The 23,775-nt window shown below is 43.6% G+C and overlaps 1 long non-coding RNA gene across 1 annotated transcript; it reads right to left on the bottom strand.

The window, feature by feature from the left end:
* Window positions 1-5,838: 5,838 nt before the first annotated feature.
* LOC128685677 (uncharacterized) lies at window positions 5,839-16,227 on the bottom strand. The gene is made up of 3 exons (XR_008406538.2): window positions 16,094-16,227; window positions 13,458-13,501; window positions 5,839-6,389 (listed from the first exon to the last, which is right to left on the bottom strand). It is a non-coding gene; the product is annotated as an uncharacterized lncRNA (long non-coding RNA).
* Window positions 16,228-23,775: the final 7,548 nt, after the last annotated feature.

Genomic DNA, 23,775 nt, shown 5'->3' with positions numbered 1-23,775 from the left:
TTGCGGCACGTAGTATCGTATCTTGGAGAGGATCCCAACCGTTTTGGATACTTTTTTGGTTATGTGTTGGATATGGGTGCTGAAATTCAGGTTGTTGTCGAGGTATAGGCCTAGGAATTTGCCCTCATTATGTCTGGCAATTAGAGTGTTGTCGATCTTAATGTTAATTTGCGCATCTCCTGCTCTGCTACCAAACATAATGTAGTAGGTTTTGTCAGTGTTAAGCGTAAGTTTATTGGCTGTCATCCAAGTCGATATTTTGATCAGCTCCTCGTTAACAATGGTGTTGAGGGTGGCAAGATTAGGGTGAGAGATGACATAAGTCGTGTCGTCAGTAAAGAGAATGGGGTTCAGGTGTTGAGATACGTTTGGAAGATCATTGATGTATATGAGGAAGAGCAGGGGACCAAGGACACTTCCCTGTGGAACTCCAGTATCAAGTGGCCGTGTTGTTGATGCTGTGTCTTTAATGGTGACATACTGATACCTATTAGTAAGGTAAGATTTGAAATATGCAAGCGCATGGCCTCTTATACCATAATGGTCAAGTTTGTGGAGTAGGATGCCGTGGTCTACTTGTCAAAAGCTTTTCTTAGGTCAATAAAAATTCCTAGTGGATATTCCTTATTTTCCAATGCTGTGTAAAGCAGATCTAGCATTTTTATGATTGCATCGTTAGTGCTTTTATTTTTCCTGAATTCGAATTGGCAGGGGTTGAGTAAGTTTTGTGCCGTTATAAATGAATATAGTCTCCTGTGCACGAGTTTCTCAAAGATTTTGGATAGCAATGGTAAGTTTGATATTGGCCTATAGTTGTTTAAATCTGTAGGTCACCACCTTTATGTATTGGTGTAACCCTTGCCGTCTTGAGTAGTTTCGGGAAGGTGCTAGTTTCTAGTGACTTGATAAAAAGTAATGAGATAGCATGTGAGAGGACATGGGCCGCTCGCTTGTACAATAATGGTGGGACATGAGACAGATTCCCCGAGTTATTTTTAAGTGACTTTATAATCTCGATGACTTCTGTGGGCTCAGTTGGTGGAAGATAGAAGGAATTTGGGAAATTCCCATCTAGGTAGTCCCCGGCATGGGCATTGGTACGTGGGATTTTATTGGCGAGATTAGATCCTATGGTTGAGAAGTCGTTTATCTTGTTAGCTGTGTCATTGGGATGCAGTGGTGTTTCATGAGGTTTAGTTAGAACAATATTCTTGTTTTTTTCAGTTTGTGGGTCCCTAGAATCTGGGAAAGTGTTTTCCAGGTCTTTTTTATATCTCCTCTTGTGTCAGTGAATCTACTGGAGTAGTATAGTTGTTTGGCTTTTTTTATTAATTTGGTGAGAACTGATGAATATTGTTTAAGAATATCTTTGTGTATTAAGCCCTGTCTATATTGCTTTTCATATTGGTGTTTCTTATCAATGGATTTCAGAATGGTGCTGGTTAGCCATGGGCAACCAAGCTGTTTGTTTGTGATCTGTTTCGTTTTTATAGGACAATGTTTGTTGTATAGTCTAAGTAATTTGTTAAGAAAAATGTCTGTCCAGTCATCAATACCATTGGCCTTGGAGAATTCTGTAGGCCAGTCAACAGTCTCTAGGTCAGCTGTGAACTTCCTTGTTGAGGCCTCGTCATGGAGTCTAAATGAAACTTTGTTGTATTCAAGTGGTGGTTTACTAATGTTTGTCAAGAGGAAGGTTGGGTAGTGGCTGATTTAAGGGGGGCTAGTATATTGGTCTATATGTGGTCTATTATGGTTGCACTTGTTTCAGTGAGCCTGGTCCCACTCAACACCCAACACACACTCCCTCCCCCCACCTCCTCGACGTCTAAAATCCCACTCAACACCCAACATCCCCCCCCCCCCTCCCTCTTCCTCCTCTACAAGACACAACTAAGACAGTTCCTCTTAGTTACTCTTTAAATACATTTATACACACCCACACATACACTCCTATACACACACTTGTGCGCTTGTATACACTTGTACACACATTTTCACTCATATACACTCACATTTATGCACACATTTCTAAACACTTGTATACACTTACACACTTTTACGCATTCATACACTTACAAGATCCACATAACACCATGTGATAAATGGTCTGAAACCCGACAAGTTGAAGATTGAGATATTTATGCGACCTATGGGAATATTTATTAAGGAAACGTTTCGCCACAGTGTCTTCATCAGTCCAATACAAAGCAGAAAGGTATCCATAGATTACCCATTATTTTCATTAAATATTCAAAGATTATCCCACATTTTCATTAAAATATTCATTTCACTCCACTTATTTTTATAAAAATCTCCATAGATACATAAAATCCCACATTAAAATCCTATATTTTCAATAGAAGAGATATAAAATTCTGTATTTTTTCAATAAATTTCTATAGAATTACCCATAAAATCCTATATTTTTCATTAAATTCTAAATAGATTAATCAACATTTTCATTTAAAAATAATCAATATCTCATATTTTCATTAAATTCTTCATAACTTACTCTAGATTTTCATAGATTATCCAAAATCTATATTAAAATATTCATAGAATATACCATATTTTCATAGGATACCCAATATTTGTGGCTGAGTGGGGAAGAACATCATATGGGAACCTTACCGATCTTCCTGTAGTGGGTTCGAATCCTGCTGACTGCGATTTTTTTTCTATTTACTCGCTTTTTTCTGCGTGGTGCATTTATATAAAAATCGCTTGTGAGGTCAGAACGTACAGGAGGGGAATAAAATAGCTTGAAACCATGCCTGAGGCCCACTGATGTAGCCAGGCTGCGCAGCTCTTGAGGCAGTTGTAGCTGAGTGGAGGAGAACAACGTGCGTCACATGGGAACCTTCCAAAACAACTGCAGGGGAAGAGCGTCACTTGGGAACCTTGCAGAACAACGAGCGTCACTTGGGAACCTTGCAAAACAACCGTAAGGGAAGAGCGTCACTTGGGAACCTTGCAAAACAACGAGCGTCACTTGGGAACCTTGCAAAACAACCGTAAGGGAAGAGCGTCACTTGGGAACCTTCCAAAACAACGAGCGTCACTTGGGAACCTTGCAAAACAACGAGCGTCACTTGGGAACCTTGCAAAACAACCGCAGGGGAAGAACGTCACTTGGGAACCTTGCAAAACAACCGCAGGGGAAGAACGTCACTTGGGAACCTTGCAAAACAACCGCAGGGGAAGTACGTCACTTGGGAACCTTGCAAAACAACCGCAGGGGAAGAACGTCACTTGGGAACCTTGCAAAACAACTGCAGGGGAAGAATGTCACTTGGGAACCTTGCAAAACAACCGCAGGGGAAGAACGTCACTTGGGAACCTTGCAAAACAACCGCAGGGGAAGTACGTCACTTGGGAACCTTGCAAAACAACCGCAGGGGAAGAACGTCACTTGGGAACCTTGCAAAACAACCGCAGGGGAAGAACGTCACTTGGGAACCTTGCAAAACAAACGCAGGGGAAGAACGTCACTTGGAAACCTTGCAAAACAACCGCAGGGGAAGAACGTCACTTGGGAACCTTGCAAATCAACCGCAGGGGAAGAACGCCACTTGGGAACCTTGCAAAACAACCGCAGGGAAAGAGCGTCACTTGGGAACCTTGCAAAACAACCGCAGGGGAAGAACGCCACTTGGGAACCTTGCAAAGCAACCGCAGGGGAAGAACGTCACTTGGGAACCTTGCAAAACAACCGCAGGGGAAGAACGCCACTTGGGAACCTTGCAAAGCAACCGCAGGGGAAGAACGTCACTTGGGAACCTTGCAAAACAACCGCAGGGGAAGAACGCCACTTGGGAACCTTGTAAAACAACCGCAGGGGAAGAACGTCACTTGGGAACCTTGCAAAACAACCGCAGGGAAAGAGCGTCACTTGGGAACCTTGCAAAACAACCGCAGGGGAAGAACGTCACTTGGGAACCTTGCAAAACAACCGCAGGGGAAGAACGCCACTTGGGAACCTTGCAAAACAACCGCAGGGGAAGAACGTCACTTGGGAACCTTGCAAAACAACCGCAGGGGAAGAACGTCACTTGGGAACCTTGCAAAACAACCGCAGGGAAGAACGTCACTTGGGAACCTTGCAAAACAACCGCAGGGGAAGAACGTCACTTGGGAACCTTGCAAAACAACCGCAGGGGAAGAACGCCACTTGAAGACTTGGGAACCTTGCAAAACGTCACTTGGGAACCTTGCAAAACAACCGCAGGGGAAGAACGACACTTGGGAACCTTGCAAAACAACCGCAGGGGAAGAACGGCACTTGGGAACCTTGCAAAACCTTGCAAAACAACCGCAGGGGAAGAACGTCACTTGGGAACCTTGCAAAACAACCGCAGGGGAAGAACGTCACTTGGGAACCTTGCAAAACAACCGCAGGGGAAGAACGTCACTTGGGAACCTTGCAAAACAACCGCAGGGGAAGAACGCCACTTGGGAACCTTGCAAATCAACCGCATGGGAAGAACGCCAATTGGGAACCTTGCAAAACAACCGCAGGGAAAGAGCGTCATTTGGGAACCTTGCAAAACAACCACAGGGTATATCGTGTAGTTATTATGTCTTACAAAGTATTTTGGTAGGATATTGGTAGGTAGTATTTAGGAATATATGATAAGATTCTTCCGAGTATTTCCTGGAACATTCTAGAACCTCCCATGATGTATGGTAAATGAACGCATTCGTTTCTTTCGTTAATTAGAAGGTATACTCATAATAGCATGCTGTGTGTGTATTATCCACTATTGCAATGTAATCTTTTATGTCAGTTGACTTGTTGGCAGCGATTAGAAGCAGCTTAGGGATAGCTATTACATCTAGTTTTTTTTTCGCTTTCTGTAAACTTGAAGGCCCTCGTCCAGCCTGCCCCATATGGAAAGGGGCGTTGAGGGTGGGTGGGTGAGAGGAGAACAGATTGGTACCTCTCATACTCTTGAGAGAAGCTGTGGCTGGTGCCACCCACGCTACCCTACCCAGAGAAAACGTCCCTTCGTTTCTTCTGTGGCTATTCTTACAACACTGCATACCTCCTGATGACGCACTGAGAAGTGTAAAAGTACTTGAGTTCAAGATTTCCACCCCCCACCCCCCATCCCCCGTAGCTTGTCTTGCAATAAGATCGCCTGACTATGTTTGGATTATATATATATATATATATATGTCGTGCCGAACAGGTAAGACTTGCGATTTTGGCTTAAAGAGCAAGGTTCTTCTTGTGCAAGAAAGGTATAAAATACCGACAATATGAAAGTTGAGACACATATGCAACATCTGGATATCTTTATTGTAGACGTTTCGCCATCCAGTGGCTTTATACCAAAAGGACCTTAGGAAACTTACCTGACCTTATTATAACAAGCCCAATTTAATTTAGCCTAATCCAACTAAATATATTTTACATAAGTTTAAAACAATTTAGCAATAAACAAACACAATGAAATATATTTTTTTCCGTTAGGTTCAGAATGATTTTTGCGAAATTATTGCATACACAAATTTTCGCTTGCCTTATTCGGCAAGAAGAGCGTTGCTATTTAAGCCAAAATAGCAAGTTTTACCTATTCGGCACGACATACATATTATAGGATTGTAAATAATAGACTGAATCTAAATAATAACGTTATGCAGAATACAATTATATACGTAACAAAGCTGAGGGACTCTAAATATTTTTTCATATATTTTACTGAAGAGTCGATGCTGAACTCCAGTTATAAAAATTTAGAATAGTTATACATGATAAAAAATTTAGAATAGTTATACATGATAAAAAATTTTGTTTTCACCATCAAAGAAAGTAAAAAAATATAATTGTTTTAATTTTTTATTTGTTAATTCAGTAAGTACAACAATTTTTTAGCCTATAATAATTTCTGATTTGTTTATAATTTTGTAATATGATTATTACAGAATGTGCAAGTGAAGCAAGCATTATACAGAAGTTAATTTAAATAATTGGGAATTAAAATATATTTTGTAAATCATTTATTTTTAAATTGCAGATAGCAGAAAGATATCCAATATAGATCTAAAGTTATATATGTGGTAAAGAGGTCCTCAGTATCTAGATATGAACTTCTAACAATGTGGAGACTTGTAGAAGTTCCCAGTAATCCGTAGCAGTTTCTGTGTTGCTCAAGTTGGTCCTAAGTGTTAGCTTCAGTAGTGCAAGAGATCTTGCATGCATCAGTAAGTGCATACATTATCACACACTTGTTGCTGCTGTGTCGTATCAAACATTTAATCAAAAGGGTACACACACCCTGCAGTGACAGAAATTAAAAACGTGAACAACACGGCAGTGGCGACCTTGTCCAGTAATGCGACACTCTCTGTTTGAATGGCAGGGTCGAGGGCAGTGACATGGACTGTGGAAGACATTATTGATTAGAAAAGATATCGAGATTCAAAAATTTATAAACAGGGACACTACAGATCTGGTTGCTTCCTCATTGCTAATTGATCTCTCTAAATTAAGACATTCACACTCGCTTTCCGTAATGAAAAGGTCGGTTATCACAGTTGTGCTACATTTAGGTACTCAATAAGGGATGGGGGAGGGGGGGGTAGATGCATAAATCCCTAAAGTAGTAGGTAAATTTATTTAATTATTATTACAGTGGATAACAATAAATTTGCTACTTCCATTAATGAAAGTTTTTTAATTTATTTTAAGGATGTTGAAACTGATTCTGAAGTAAAAATTAACCTGTGACGTAAGATACTGACAACACATGTGACTGTTATATCTGTAAACAATGATATTTCTGAGCAAAGCCTTGCAGTTCTCTACTGGCATAAAGAAACATGGATGTTAATAATCATGTCTGCTTGTCAGAAAAGTCAGGGAGTATCACTTGTGCTCTGGTCATCCCAGTGTTCAGACATATTTGCAAAAGTTTACTTTTCATTGTGTACATTTGTGTTTTTTTTGCTTAAATTATATTTCTCTGCCAAATATACATATCCATATTTTTATTCGATTTCTTTTGTTCTTTGATGTGAAATCTCTATTTCACATTAAAATCGTCGGGCATGAATGTCTGGAATGTGCAGATAACTTTTGTCATGTATGTGGCAAGTATATACTCTGTGATCAACGAGGAAGCATAGCAGTGTCAAAATCGCAAAAAAGAGCTTCCTTGCAAGATAGGTGATAAAGACGGAACATTTCTTCCCCCCCCCCCCCACACACACATGCTGTATTGTTAGCACTTGTGGACTGATACAATACTTGAATGGGAAACTTGCATCACTGCCAACTGCAGTACCTACGGTGTGGCGAGAAGCGAAGAATCACCTGAATGACTGTTACTTCTGCATAGTTAATGTAACTGGTTTCTCGAAAAAAAAACAAGAATATGGAATATCCAGATTGTGATTCAGTATTAAAAGCTGTACCAGTCAGTGAGGACACTCCTGTACCAGTCAGTGAGGACACTCCTGTACCACTCAGTGAGGACACTCCTGTACCAGTCAGTGAGGACACTCCTGTACCAGTCAGTGAGGACACTCCTGTACCAGTCAGTGAGGACACTCCTGTACCACTCAGTGAGGACACTCCTGTACCAGTCAGTGAGGACACTCCTGTACCACTCAGTGAGGACACTCCTGTACCTGTTTATCTGTTGTTTATGATACTGATCGTGATTGTAGTGAAAATATTAACCTGATATTTACGAAGTACTAGAATCTGAAACTTTGAAACCTGACTTAATCACTCCAAAGGAGTTAAATAACCTTGTTAGAGACCTTTACTTATCAAAGCTGAAGGCAGAATTGTTTACAAGACTTAAACCTTTTTTTACGCTATGCTAGGTAAGATTACGTCCACTCTGGTCGTAGACAGTTTAACCGTGTCTCTTGCTGGCAAACTGCCTTACTGTAAATATTGTCTGCATATACTGGACATTACCTGCATATGTAATTGGTGAAGTTATTCTCTACTTCTTTGTCTCTACTTTGAGAGCTGAGTATCCTGCTGATTCACTTATGGACAAGTGCACAGGCCACAAGACTATACCTGTGTTCGTAATAGTGGCATTCCATCAAAAGAATTATGGTATGTTTGTGCAGCGAAGGAACTGGACTTTGATCACCGTTCTTATGAATGGAGATTGTTCATCGATTCCAGCAACGTCAGTCTGAAACCAGTGCTCCTGGACACAGGCAATGAAAAGCCAACTGTGCCAGTAGTTCATGCTGTGGGATTCAAGGAAATATAGTCATGACCAATATCGTGACAACATCAAATGATGGAAGGCAAGATAAGTCCCTATTCTAGGAAAATTTAACATAAACCATATACCAATGTGGCATCCTCAAAAGAATTTTATACCACTGCTTATAAAGTTGGGCCCGAGCAAACACTTTGTGAAGGCTGTGGTTGGTTACGGTGCAGGATTTCTTTACTTGAAAAAAAATTGGATTTGTTTTAACTGACGGAGGACGGAGTATTTGTTGAGCAACAAATACGTGAACTGTTAAACAATCCAGTCTCCCTATCAGACCTGACCCCACTGGAGCTGGCCTCATGGGAAGCTTCCTAACAGGTCGTACAGAACTACTTAGGAAGGTCGAGGTAGTGCGTAAACATGATAGAAGCATATAGAACACTGATTGCCATATACCCCTGAAAATGCACTTTCTTCATTTATACCTGTACTTCTTTCAATACAGTGTTGGTGTTGTTAGTGGTGAACATAGTGGAAGGTTTCATCATTATATCAGTACAATGGAGGTACGTTGTCAGTGAAGTTTTAATCCCAACATGATGTAGAACTTCCGTTGATTTCTTCAGACACACAAATGTTAGTCATAATCGAAAAGCTAAATACTCAAAATATTTTTAAATATGGCCTTGAAGAATTCTTTAGCAGTTACTTTATTCCACAGAATAAATTTTTAATAACATTTTATTATGCTGTATTTTTTGATAAAATATGTTTTACAAATAAGCATTTCTCGAAAAATTATGCTTTATATTAACTTAAATCCTGACTTGCTGGGTTAATTTTGGCTTGAAATTTGAACTGGCATGTTCGTATTACGTAAGAACACGAACATTGATCTTAGTAGCAGACCAAGCAAAGACGCGCTGTCTAATTATACACGTGTTTATATACATAAAACAGAGAGGTCCAGCGACACACACTTCTTGTGGTGCGTCTGGATTACACCTTAAATGACTCCAAGCTGTTGATTGGGGACAGCCAGTAGCTGCCTTGGGAATGGGAACATTTAATGGCATGGAGCCCATGGAAGAGACATCTGAAGCCTCTTGGAAAGTAACAAGGCCATAACAGAGAATAAATCGGAATGACCACAATGTAGCAGATGCTTGCAGTAATAGATGAAAGTAGAATGTTTACCAGTTAGACTAAGCAGATACCGTTTTGCCCTGGTAGACATCGTCAAGTACGACAATGTCGTTCCTCAACAGCGCATCACCTCTATTCTTGATCTACTTATGATTATTTTCTGTCCCCAGAATTAATGAATATGAAACAGGATTTAAGACTTCTCATCCAGGTCCCTTTACTAAATGTTTATTGTCAGTGAATGATGCAGGTGATCATAAAAATGTTTATTGTCAGTGAGTGATGCAGGTGATCATAAAAATAATTGATGTTCATTAGAACTACATTTGAGTTCATATTTTTTCGTAGAAAAAACATCCTTGTTGAGAAGTTTAATATTTTCATTACCCGGAAGGTAGCGAATGTGTCACGATCCTGAGACAGAGGTGGTCAGTGTGTCACGATCCTGAGACAGAGGTGTTCAGTGTGTCACGATCCTGAGACAGAGGTGGTCAGTGTGTCACGATCCTGAGACAGAGGTGGTCAGTGTGTCACGATCCTGAGACAGAGGTGGTCAGTGTGTCACGATCCTGAGACAGAGGTAGTCAGTGTGTCACGATCCTGAGACAGAGGTGGTCAATGTGTCACGATCCTGAGACAGAGGTGGTCAGTGTGTCACGATCCTGAGACAGAGGTAGTCAGTGTGTCACGATCCTGAGACAGAGGTGGTCAGTGTGTCACGATCCCGAGACAGAGGTGGTCAATGTGTCACGATCCTGAGACAGAGGTGGTCAGTGTGTCACGATCCTGAGACAGAGGTGGTCAGTGTGTCACGATCCCGAGACAGAGGTGGTCAGTGTGTCACGATCCTGAGACATAGGTGGTCAGTGTGTCACGATCCTGAGACAGAGGTAGTCAGTGTGTCACGATCCTGAGACAGAGGTGGTCAGTGTGTCACGATCCTGAGACAGAGGTGGTCAGTGTGTCACGATCCTGAGACAGTGGTGGTCAGTGTGTCACGATCCTGAGACAGAGGTGGTCAGTGTGTCACGATCCTGAGACAGAGGTGGTCAGTGTGTCACGATCCTGAGACAGAGGTGGTCAGTGTGTCACGATCCCGAGACAGAGGTGGTCAGTGTGTCACGATCCTGAGACAGAGGTGGTCAGTGTGTCACGATCCTGAGACAGAAGTAGTCAGTGTGTCACGATCCTGAGACAGAGGTGGTCAGTGTGTCACGATCCTGAGACAGAGGTGGTCAGTGTGTCACGATCCTGAGACAGAGGTGGTCAATGTGTCACGATCCTGAGACAGAGGTGGTTAGTGTGTCACGATCCTGAGACAGAGGTGGTCAGTGTGTCACGATCCTGAGACAGAGGTGGTCAGTGTGTCACGATCCTGAGACAGAGGCAGTCGGTGTGTCACGATCCTGAGACAGAGGTAGTCAGTGTGTCACGATCCTGAGACAGAGGTGGTCAATGTGTCACGATCCTGAGACAGAGGTGGTCAGTGTGTCACGATCCTGAGACAGAGGTGGTCAGTGTGTCACGATCCTGAGACAGAGGTGGTCAGTGTGTCACGATCCTGAGACAGAGGTGGTCAATGTGTCACGATCCTGAGACAGAGGTGTTCAGTGTGTCACGATCCTGAGACAGAGGTAGTCAGTGTGTCACGATCCTGAGACAGAGGTGGTCAATGTGTCACGATCCTGAGACAGAGGTGTTCAGTGTGTCACGATCCTGAGACAGAGGTGGTCAGTGTGTCACGATCCTGAGACAGAGGTGGTCAATGGGTCACGATCCTGAGACAGAGGTGGTCAATGTGTTATGATCCTGAGACAGAGGTGGTCAATGGGTCACGATCCTGAGACAGAGGTGGTCAATGTATTACATCACCAGATAAGCAGAAATAATTTCGTCATTAAGTTCCCTTTCTATAGCATCTATCAAATAATAATCTTCCCATCACTGATTTATCAATTAGCTCTAAATATTTCTGCTTTTTTGAAGCATCTGAGAAAATCGATTCCAAAACATTTTGTCATTGCTAGATGCCTCATTCCAACTCTATGATCTGTTCCATCAAGACCCTTCAGAAGAGTCACAGAAACACTGGCTGGATCTATAACTTCCTAACAAATAGAACACAAAGAGTAATAGTAAATAAAGTCTGAGGCAGCTACGATGAAAAGTTCTGTTCCACTAGGCACAGTACTCGCTCCCATCCTATTCCTCAACCTCCTGTCTAACATAGACAGAGATGTAAGCCATAGCTCCGTGTCTTCCTTTGCGGATGACACCTGAATTACCATGGCAGTGACCTCCATCGAAGACACTGCAAGACTCCAAGCGGACATCAACCAAATCTTCAAATGGGCCACTCAAAACAATATGAAGTTTAATGAAGAGAATTTTCAGCTACTCAGACATGGAAAACTTGAGGAAATTAAAACTGTATAAGGGTATACAACAAATTCTAATCATACAATAGAGCAAGAAAGTAATGTGAAGGACCTGGGAGTGATAATGTCATAGGATCTCACCTTCAAAGACAACAATGTATCTACCACATCTGCTATAAAAAATGATAGGATGGATAATGAGAACCCTCGAAACTAGGGACGCCAAGCCCATGATGATTCTCTTCAGATCGCTTGTTCTCTCTAGGCTGGAGTACTGCTGTACACTAACTGCCACCTTCAAGGCAGGCGAAATTGCTGACCTGGAGAGTGTACATAGAACCTTCACGGCACACACAAGTACGATTAAGCACCTACTGAGAACGGCTGAAGTTCCTTGATTTGTATTCCTTGTAATGCAGGCGACAAAGATATGATAACATATACTTGGAAAATCCTAGAGGGATTGATACCAAACTTGCACAAGAAAATCACTCCCTGTGAAATCGAAAAACTCGGCATGAGATGCAACATTTCCCCAACGAAAAGCAGGGGTGTCACGAGTACACTGAGAAGCAACACAAGTGTCCGGGGCCCAAGATTGTTCAGTTAACTCCCAGCATACATAAGGGGGATTACCAATAGACCCCTGGCTGTCTTCAAGAAGGCACTGGACAGGCACCTAAAGTCAGTACCTGACCAGCCGGGCTGTGGTTCATACGTCAGTTTGCGTGGGCCACCAGTAACAGCCTGGTTGATCAAACCTTGATACACCATGAGGGCTGGTCTCAGACTGGGCCGTGGGGGGCGTTAACCCCCGAAACCCTCTCCAGGTATACTCCAGGTATGGTTCATCACCTTGCCAATTGTAATGGGTGTCCATTAGTAACCAGTTTCAATCCACCAACTAAAATTTGTGCAAGAGACGTCACGGAGACGCACAACAAAAGAGGAACAGAAAAAAGGGGAATGCACTTCGTTTGGTATACTTATTAATAAGGAATGAAAAAAATAAAAATTTGCCTGTCACTGTAAGCAACGTGGCTACAATTTCCTTTCCCGGAGACCACAAACCTCCCAGTTCAGTAAATAACCATCAGGTTGGCTCCCACGGAATTAGCAAAGGACATAGAAAACCCACTAATTTAAAACGAGAGCAGTGTGTGCTAATGTTATTCAGATAATGTTTAGAAACCGTTAACTAAAACGAAAAAAAATATATTACTATAATTCCTGGATCAACTGGAGATTTCAAACAGTATTTCTAACAAAAATATAGGTATGATTCCCTTCAGATTGCAATAGTGATAGCAGGATGAATATACACATTTTTGCACCTAACAATTCTTTGGAGTCAAATTTAAGACGAAAGATCAAATACTGAAGTTTCTTTATTCAAACTGGATTGATATCACCTAAACTAGGCAAGCAACTGGTTGAAGTGTGAAGCCTCTTCACAAAGAGCAAGTTCCCTACACAGTAAACAGATCGTTCAAACTCAACCATCAGAGTGTTGGGCGAATGTGAGTGGGAATATAATGGGATACTAGAACTACTGGAGGGAAGGGTATGTATGATTCAGTGTGTTAAAGTATAATTACTCGAATGCAATTCAATAATGAATGTATTAAGGTCGAGCAAGTGTATTATATATAGGGGTGGAGAGTTAAAAATCACCAACATGTACTCGTTGTTGAGTGTAGGAAGTGTGTAATATAGAGCATCACAGAGCAGTACTCACTGAGGATGGCGTTCTTGTTGTGCTCCCACCAGACCCATCACAACCTGTCAAGTGAAAGAGTAAATATATATAACTTTAAAATAAAAGGTTGAATAATAGTAATTATATTGTAACAAATAATGTTTTAATAAATTTGACGAGTTTGATTTATCTTAAGTTAGTTATGAAGATAACAAGGGGACACGCGGGAACTTACAAGAGAACTTGTGAGAACAGAAGAAAATATTACCTAAACGATTAAGACGTTAACGTAATTTGTTATATTTTAAAAAATGTAATTTTAAAGATTTGTTAAATTAATGTATTTGAGAGAGAACATTAATTTTGCTCACTTACAGCAATAAATTATTCAAACATAAATTCACTCTTTAATGAAGTACTTCAAAGAAACTAACAGACGCAAAGGCAGACACTAATGGGCTTGGACTGGCTGCAGGTCTGGTCTAACAAGTGGCTGCAGGTCTGGTCTGACGAGTGGCTGCAGGTCTGGTCTGACGAGTGGCTGCAGGTCTGGTCTAACAAGTGGCTGCAGGTCTGGTCTGACGAGTGGCTGCAGGTCTGGTCTGACAAGTGGCTGCAGGTCTGGTCTAACAAGTGGCTGCAGGTCTGGTCTAACAAGTGGCTGCAGGTCTGGTCTGACAAGTGGCTGCAGGTCTGGTCTGACAAGTGGCTGCAGGTCTGGTCTGACGAGTGGCTGCAGGTCTGGTCTGACGAGTGGCTGCAGGTCTGGTCTGACGAGTGGCTGCAGGTCTGGTCTGACGAGTGGCTGCAGGTCTGGTCTGACAAGTGGCTGCAGGTCTGGTCTGACGAGTGGCTGCAGGTCTGGTCTGACGAGTGGCTGCAGGTCTGGTCTGACGAGTGGCTGCAGGTCTGGTCTGACAAGTGGCTGCAGGTCTGGTCTGACAAGTGGCTGCAGGTCTAGTCTGACAAGTGGCTGCAGGTCTGGTCTGACAAGTGGCTGCAGGTCTGGTCTGACAAGTGGCTGCAGGTCTGGTCTGACAAGTGGCTGCAGGTCTGGTCTGACAAGTGGCTGCAGGTCTAGTCTGACGAGTGGCTGCAGGTCTGGTCTGACAAGTGGCTGCAGGTCTGGTCTGACAAGTGGCTGCAGGTCTGGTCTGACAAGTGGCTGCAGGTCTGGTCTGACAAGTGGCTGCAGGTCTGGTCTGACAAGTGGCTGCAGGTCTGGTCTAACAAGTGGCTGCAGGTCTGGTCTGACAAGTGGCTGCAGGTCTGGTCTGACAAGTGGCTGCAGGTCTAGTCTGACGAGTGGCTGCAGGTCTGGTCTGACAAGTGGCTGCAGGTCTGGTCTGACAAGTGGCTGCAGGTCTAGTCTGACGATTGGCTGCAGGTCTGGTCTGACAAGTGGCTGCAGGTCTAGTCTGACAAGTGGCTGCAGGTCTGGTCTGACAAGTGGCTGCAGGTCTGGTCTGACAAGTGGCTGCAGGTCTGGTCTAACAAGTGGCTGCAGGTCTGGTCTAACAAGTGGCTGCAGGTCTGGTCTGACAAGTGGCTGCAGGTCTAGTCTGACGAGTGGCTGCAGGTCTGGTCTGACAAGTGGCTGCAGGTCTGGTCTGACAAGTGGCTGCAGGTCTGGTCTGACAAGTGGCTGCAGGTCTGGTCTAACAAGTGACTGCAGGTCTAGTCTGACAAGTGGCTGCAGGTCTGGTCTGACGAGTGGCTGCAGGTCTGGTCTGACAAGTGGCTGCAGGTCTGGTCTGACAAGTGGCTGCAGGTCTGGTCTAACAAGTGGCTGCAGGTCTAGTCTGACAAGTGGCTGCAGGTCTGGTCTGACAAGTGGCTGCCGGTCTGGTCTAACAAGTGGCTAGTGGGATTTAACCTGAGCAAGTTCAAAGTTATGAAATTTGGGGAAGGGTAAACAAAACCTCAGATGAAGTACATGCTCAGGATGGCAGAGGAAGGGGACAGAATGACTGCAAAACTTAACTCCTGGAAAATAATATAACGGTGAGTATAATACCAGGCATATTCCTCTAAGGAGAACAACAACATAACTGTAAAAAACAATTGTGCGTCTGGCAAATCTAAGATTAGCTATCGGAAATCTAATTAAGGATATATTCGAGACACTGTACACGGTGTACATCAGGCTCTTATTAGAGTATGCAACACCAGTGTGGAACCCAGACCTGGTCAAGCATGCCAAGAAATTAGATAAAGTGCAGAGGTTCGCAACGAGACTAGTCCTGGAGCTTAAGGGAGCTGTTAAGGAACCATTAACATGCTATCGATAGGCGAAAGGTAGACTGAGGGTGATATGATAACGTACAAAATACTGAGCAGAGTTGATAGCGAGAAGAGAGATAGGAAATTTAAGAGTCGGGAAACAGGAACACGAGGGCTCAGCTGGAAGATGAAAAGACTTTAGTCACAAGGATGTTGGGAACTATTTCTTCAGTCGTAGAGTAGTCAGGAAGTGTAACGACTTGGAGATTCACTCCTGACATTAGAAGCCAAACTAAGAAAAAATACACTAACAGAGCAGCAGTTCGTTTTATTAATTCTACATGGAAAACGGTACTTAGTATTTATAAGAAATAGAAACTATATCAGTGTGAGATCAAATTGATTTTTTTTTCATTGAGAAACCAAACAAAAGTGTGAACAGAGTGACTCACACAGCAAAGAATAACAGAAAGGAGCAGGAACTTCATCTTGGCTTCTACAGTTAAGGTGTTGAACGCTTGTGACTGTTGTTGCTGGAGATGTGTGCACTTGGAGCCGGTGATCTGGTCGTCTGCTGAGCGAGGAGTCTCACGTGGCCTTTTAAGACAACTTCGAATTGCCAGATTCTCCTGGAACATTTGTAACCGAGGTCAACCCCGACAAATAACTAACAAGACCAACCAAGTGAAACCACTCTAGTGTGAGGTAGAGACCTGGTTTCTTTTAGTGCGAAGAGTGGGGTGGGGGGTTATGGAGGTAGAATAGAATTCTGCACCATTTTTGTTGTATATTTGAACATCTAATTTTATCGTATAATGTCTCTTGCAATCCTAGTTGATATATATCTAATTCTTGAACCTTCAAGACTGAGTTCTCGTACACACTGTGTATATATATGCTCTCATATATGTAGTTGCAGGGTGCAGTTCTAGCTTCCGGTCCCTGTCTCTCAACTTGCCGTTTTCCAGGTTCACTCCCTCTTTACCTCGTGGGCTTAATCATACCTGTTCTTGAAACCAAGCATGAAGCCTGCTTCCACCACTTCCTTGCCGCATTCCACTTCCTAGCATCACTCAGGCTGATGAAACACTTCCTGACATCACTTTACCTCAGCTGTGTCTTTAATTTCCAGCTGTTCCCCCGAGTTCATTTCTCTCGCCTCTTAAACAGATTGACCCTGTCTACCCTATCAGTTACTCTGAGTGTTTTAATAATAATAATATCTTGATTTACTACAAGTACATGTACAAGGTATACAGTCCTAGCTGACATTAATAACATACTACTATATAGAAAGCCGCTTGTTATGCAGAGCATTTCGGGCAAATTAGGTTAGTTTTGTCCCAGGATGCGACCCACACCAGTCGACTAACACCCAGGTACCCATTTTAAACTGATGGGTAAACAGGGACAAGGACAGTAGGTGTCTTATGGAAACACGTCCCTAATGTTTTTCAGCCGTACCGGAGGAGATTCGAAGCCCGGACCTCAGTGTGTGAGGTGAGTGCGTTAGCGATCAAGGTATTATCATGTCTTCCCTGGTACTGCTGTCCTCCAGGTTCGTCAGATTCAAATTATTTTAGCTTCTCTTCGTGGCTCGTACTTCTTAGCTCTGGAGGTATTCTAGTTGCATACTTCAGCATTTTCTCAAATTAACACAGTTCCTTAGGGTTTCATATTGGTGCTGCCTACTCATAGACCGGCCTGACATAACTTGTATTAAGCACCCAGAATGACTCGGAGATTCAGGAAGGTCACTTTCAAATTTGCAAGGCGAACTTTGGCTCCAAAAGTTATTCAGTTGACGTGAGCTTCCGGCGATGTGGTAGACACTGTTTGCTCACAAATTATTTCAGTATGAGGTCTGTAGCCGCTGTCCCTTGAATCTATAATCCGTGTCCGGTCTTCTGGCCCCTTACCCAGTCTATATAACCCTGCATGTGTTGCAATTGAATTCCAGCAGGCGGTTAGTTGATCAACACTGCAATTTGTCCTGATCCATTAGCAGAGATACATCTGACTCAGTGCCACCTGTGTGTGTGCCAGTGTGTGTGCCTGTGCCTGTGTGTGTGTGTGTGTGTGTGTGTGTGTGTGTGTGTGTGTGCGCGCGCGCGTGCGTGCGTGCCAGTGGGTGTGTGTGTAGTGTGCGTGTGTGTGTGTGGTGTGTGTGTGTGCCTGTGTGTGTGTGTGTGTGTGTACTCACCTAATTGTACTCACCTAATTGTGGTTGCAGGGGTCGAGACTCAGCTCCTGGCCCCGCCTCTTCACTGATCGCTACTGGATCCTCTCTCTCTCTGCTTCCTGAGCTTTGTCATACCTCTTCTTAAAACTATGTATGGTTCCTGCCTCCACTACTTCACTTGCTAGGCTATTCCACTTGCTGACAACTCTATGACTGAAGAAATACTTCCTAACGTCCCTGTGACTCGTCTGAGTCTTCAGCTTCCAGTTGTGACCCCTTGTCCCTGTGTCCCCTCTCTGGAACATCCTATCTCTGTCCACCTTGTCTATTCCCCGCAGTATCTTGTATGTCGTTATCATGTCTCCCCTGACCCTTCTGTCCTCCAGTGTCGTCAGTCCGATTTCCCTTAACCTTTCCTCGTACGACATTCCCTTGAGCTCTGGGACTAGCCTTGTTGCAAACCTTTGTACTTTCTCTAACTTCTTGACGTGCTTGACCAGGTGTGGGTTCCAGACTGGTGCTGCATACTCCAGTATGGGCCTAACATACACAGTGTACAGTGTCTTGAACGATTCCTTATTGAGGTATCGGAACGCTATTCTCAGGTTTGCCAGGCGCCCGTATGCTGCAGCGGTTATTTGGTTGATGTGTGCCTCCGGTGATGTACTCGGTGTTATGGTCACCCCAAGGTCTTTCTCCCTGAGTGAGGTCTGTAGTCTTTGTCCACCTAGCCTATATTCTGTCTGCGGTCTTCTTTGCCCCTCCCCAATCTTCATGACTTTGCATTTGGCTGGATTGAATTCGAGGAGCCAGTTACTGGACCACATGTCCAGCCTCTCCAGGTCTCTTTGCAGTCCTGCCTCATCCTCGTCCGATTTAATTCTTCTCATCAACTTCACGTCATCTGCGAACAGGGACACTTCAGAGTCTATTCCTTCCATCATGTCGTTCACATATATCAAAAATAGCACTGGTCCTAGAACTGACCCCTGTGGGACCCCGCTCGTAACAGGCGCCCACTGTGATACCTCTTCACGTACCATGACTCGTTGCTGCCTCCCTGTCAGGTATTCCCTTATCCATTGCAGTGCCCTTCCTTTTATGTGTGCCTGATCCTCCAGCTTCTGCACTAATCTCTTGTGGGGAACTGTGTCAAAGGCCTTCCTGCAGTCTAGGAAAACGCAATCTACCCAACCCTCTCTCTCGTGTCTTACTTCTGTTACCTTGTCATAAAACTCCAGGAGGTTTGTGATACAAGATTTGCCTTCCATGAACCCATGCTGGTTTTCATTTATAATCTTGTTCCTTTCCAGGTGTTCGACCACTCTCCTCCTGATAATCTTCTCCATGACTTTGCACACAATACATGTCAGAGACACAGGTCTGTAGTTTAGTGCCTCGTTTCTGTTTCCTTTCTTAAATATGGGGACTACATTAGCTGTCTTCCATTTCTCAGGTAGTTGCCCAGTTTCAAGGGATGTGTTGAAGATTGTGGTTAGAGGCACACACAGCATCTCTGCTCCTTCTCTAAGGACCCATGGGGAGATGTTGTCCGGTCCCATCGCCTTTGAGGTGTCAAGGTCACTTAAGAGCTTCTTCACCTCCTCCTCAGTTGTTCGTATGTCATCCAACACTTGTTGGTATATTCCCTCTTGATGTTCCCTTCTGTGCTGTCTTCCCACAGCCCTTCCTGTCTCTACTGTAAAAACTTCCTTAAATCTCCTGTTCAGCTCCTCACATACCTCCTGATCATTTCTTGTGAGTTCTCCACCTTCTGTCCTTAATCTGATCACCTGGTCTTTGACTGTTGTCTTCCTCCTGATGTGGCTATACAACAGTTTCGGGTCAGTCTTGATTCTCGATGCTATGTCATTTTCATACTGTCGCTGGGCCTCCCTCCTTACCTGTGCGTACTCATTCCTGGCTCTGCGACTGATCTCCCTATTTTCGTGTGTTCTCTGCCTTCTGTACTTTTTCCATTCTCTATTGCACTTTGTTTTTGCCTCCTTACACCGTCGGGTAAACCAGGGGCTTGTTCTGGTCTTCCCGTTGTTACTGTTGCCCTTGGGAATGAACCTTTCCACTGCCTCCTTGCATTTTGTTGCTACATATTCCATCATTTCATTTACTGGCTTTCCTGCCAGTTCTCTGTCCCACTGGACCTCCCGCATGAAGTTCTTCAACCCTATGTAGTCCCCTCTTTTATAGTCAGGCTTTTCCCATTCTACTCCTGTTATTCTCTCCACTTGCAGCTCTACTATGTATTCAAAGCACAGAACCACGTGGTCGCTAGCTCCTAGGGGACTCTCATACTTGATATCCTCAATGTCTGAGCTGCCCAGGGTGAACACAAGGTCCAATCTTGCTGGTTCATCCTCCCCTCTCACTCTGGTAGTGTCCTTAACATGTTGGTGCATGAGGTTTTCCAGCACCACGTCCAACATCCTGGCTCTCCATGTTTCGGGACCCCCATGTGGCTCCAGGTTTTCCCAGTCAATCTCCCTGTGGTTGAAATCCCCCATAACCAGCAACTTTGCTCTGCTGGAGTGAGCTCTTCTTGCCACCTCAGCAAGTGTGTCCACCATTGCTCTGTTGCTCTCTTCATATTCCTCTCTTGGCCTCCTGCAGTTCTGTGGTGGATTATACATCACTGCAATGACCACTTTGTGTTCCCCAGACTGAAGTGTACCTACAATGTAGTCTCTTTCTCCAATCATGTCCATGCCTTCCATTTCCTCAAATCCCCATCGGTGTTTTATGAGCAGTGCAACCCCTCCTCCCCCTCTACTCCTTCTATCTGAGTGTGTGTGTGTGTGTGTGTGTGTGTGTGTGTGTGTGTGTGTGTGTGTGTGTGTGTGTGTGTGTGTGTGTGTGTGTGTGTGTAGTGTGCATGTATGTAAGTGCCAATGTGTGTAGTGTGTGTGTGTGTGTGTGTGTGTGTGCGCCAGTGTGTGTAGTGTGTGCCAGTGTGTGTGTGCCAGTGTGTGTGTTGTGTGGCATTATTTACCAGTTGGTAGCTATGATAAATCTGTTTATAGTTCAACTTGAAGGTTTCGTAACTTGATATTGAGTTCTTGTCCTCGATATTTCTTGTAAACTCTCTTAATTATTTTCTGGTCTCCTTCTGTTCCTTGTGAGTGTAGAGTTGCTGGTGCCAGTCACAAGGTCATCACTCTCAGATAATAAGGAAAAAACATAAGGAAATAATCTGTTGACTGGCATACAAGGACATCAACCACAAATATAATAAGTATTTTTAGAATTGATGGAAACAAATTTAAAAAAAAAATGCTTTGAAAAAAAAAGTAATATATAGAATATTTTGGGATTAACATATGACAGGGTCGTATTATCCATTAGGCACAATAAACACACTGCCTAAACCTACGAAAGTTTTAGGACCTAGGAATAATTTGTGAACTACAATAGACTTTATCCGTGAATTTGAAAAACATACGAGTTAATAATCGCGGCTTGTTATATTAAATGTACAAATTTCTATTAGATTATGTAATATATCATTTGAAAATTAATTATGCAACAAAAATTTGAAATTTCTATGCGGTTCAGAAATATTATTGAAATATCAGCAAAAGAGGACTTCCTTCTGCTCCAACACAAATGTCAACATATAATAATCGTTGGTGACCTCAAACAACGTCTTATACAGAGGAACTCTGATGACCTTGCAGTTTATGACATGAGAACGTTTGTTAATTTCACTACTCACATCTCTGGCTCCTTCCCCTTTGACCAAGTAGTGAGTGATCTGGCAGAAGGTATAGGCGCTTGTCAACCCCTCGGCTATGTTGGATCGTCTGATCACAAGGCTATTTTTATGATAGTGAGGATCCCAACAGAACGAGGTGAGGAATCCATACATACAGCCTGGCTGTGGGAAAAAGGTAATTGGCCACCAGCCCTTTGCTCTGAGCTCACCACCTCTGATTGGAATGCTCTTCTCCAAGGTGGTGATGACAACGAAGTGAATGCCTTCACTGGACACATCCTTAATCTACAACAAGAACACATTCCTCACCGGCGGTATGTGACGAAGCCTACAGATCAACCTTGGTTTGGCGTTCATTGTAGAGAGGTTGCTGCTACTAAGTACAAGGCTTGGCGAAGATATAAGAGACATCCTTCTACCTATAACAGGAACTTGACAAGCAAGCCTGTAGGCATATGAGTGAAGTTTAAAAGTGGGCCGTCTCTAAATGGAAGGCGGACACAAAAAGAAAGCTAGCATCAGGTAGAGTGGGCTCCAAAACCTGGTGGTCCATGGCCAAGGACAAACACGGTTATCTGCCTGATGAACTTATTCCACCTCTAAACTGACAGGATGGGACCACCTCTACAAGTAGTCAGGAAAACGCCGACCTCATTGCTGAACACTTTGGTGCCAAAATGCTAGTTCCAGATCCAGCGAGGGACCCTCCTTGACTAGTTGCAAGAACTGTGTCAAAGCTGTCAGTGGTATTGTCCAGGTGACAATAAGGCAGAAAGAGGTGCATCTTCTTAAACATCGCTTGACCAAGAAAAGACTGGGCCCAGAGAAGCTGAGCCCATGATTGCTGAGTAGATGTGCAGAGCAGCTAGCAGCACCTCTAACTCGCATCTTTCAGCATTGCCTAGTACAGTGTAAATGTGGAAAGAGGCAAATGTAGTCCCTGTTCACAGAAAGAAAGGCAGAGTAGAAATAAGCAACTGCAGACTAGTCTCACTCCTGTTAATTACTGGCAAGATCCTTGACTACCACTCACTACTTTGTGAACGTCAATTTGATTTCAGGAAAGGTTACTCTTCTGCTGATCTAATGTTAAACCTCTCCACTAAGTGGCACCAGTCACTGGATGAATCCAAAGTCAGTTGTGTGGTAGCATTGGACATTGTTGGTGCTTTCGACTGAGTATGGCACCAGGCCTCTTGGTAGAACTGCAAGCACTGGGAATTGTAGGCTCTACATTATGTCTCCTCGCCGATTACCTTCAAAGTAGATCTCTAAGTGTAGTTTTCAATGGGACAGAGTCAACAAGACATCCTACTGGGGCAAGTGTTCCACAGGGAAGTGTGCTTGGGCTTGTTGTGGAATGTCTATTTCAATGACCTTCATCTGTTCCCAGAATTCCATGCATATGCAGATGACTGCACTCTGACATTTACTTATCCAAGCTCCTCAAGGGAGGTTCCTTGGCGCTGGTGAGGGGCTCTTGATCTAGGGAATTAGATCTGTGCTCCAGTTCCTTGAATTGAATCTGAATACCTTCTATCCCCACCCCATGCACTGTACAATCCTACGGGCTTAGCGCTCCCCATGATTATAATAATACTTATCCAAGAGAGGAAATACCAGCTACTCTAAGCTACGTCAATAACCAGCTAAGAGCTATATCAGCTTGGGGAAACCTATGGCAGGTAACATTTGCTCCTGAGAAAACAAATAATGGTCTCTAGGCACTATGATGGTAATGCCGGAGCAGTAGTATGAATGGGAGAGTGTTGGTACCCGGGGATATTGGATATCCTTGGGGGTGAAACAAGCCTCCAAACTGTCCATGAAGAATCACGTTGTAAATCTTGCAAACAAAGTGGCCAAGAAGCTTACAGCACTTCGACTTATCTCACATCTTCGCGACAGTTACTAAGGGCTGCAAGATTATGTGCCGGGCACAAGTATGATCACACCTTGAGTATGCTCCACTTTTTTGGATTGTCTGTCTCATTTGCGACTGCTTGACAGAGTAGAGAGCAGAGCAAGACGACTTATCTCTCGCCTGGACCCATCCTGGATAGATCTATCATTTCAGCAGAGCCTTCATCGCCAGAGGGATGTGGGTGGCCTTACTGTTATGTACAAGGCCAATATTGTCAAAGTACCACACCTGGCTCCACTCCGAGGACAGCGAGAAGTGAGCTTCTACACAACAAGATGGGCAGAAAGTAGCAACTTCA

The sequence above is a fragment of the Cherax quadricarinatus genome, chromosome 23 (genome assembly GCF_038502225.1).
Source record: "Cherax quadricarinatus isolate ZL_2023a chromosome 23, ASM3850222v1, whole genome shotgun sequence".
Lineage (NCBI taxonomy): Eukaryota > Metazoa > Arthropoda > Malacostraca > Decapoda > Parastacidae > Cherax > Cherax quadricarinatus.
This window is presented reverse-complemented; position numbering and strand designations above follow the sequence as displayed.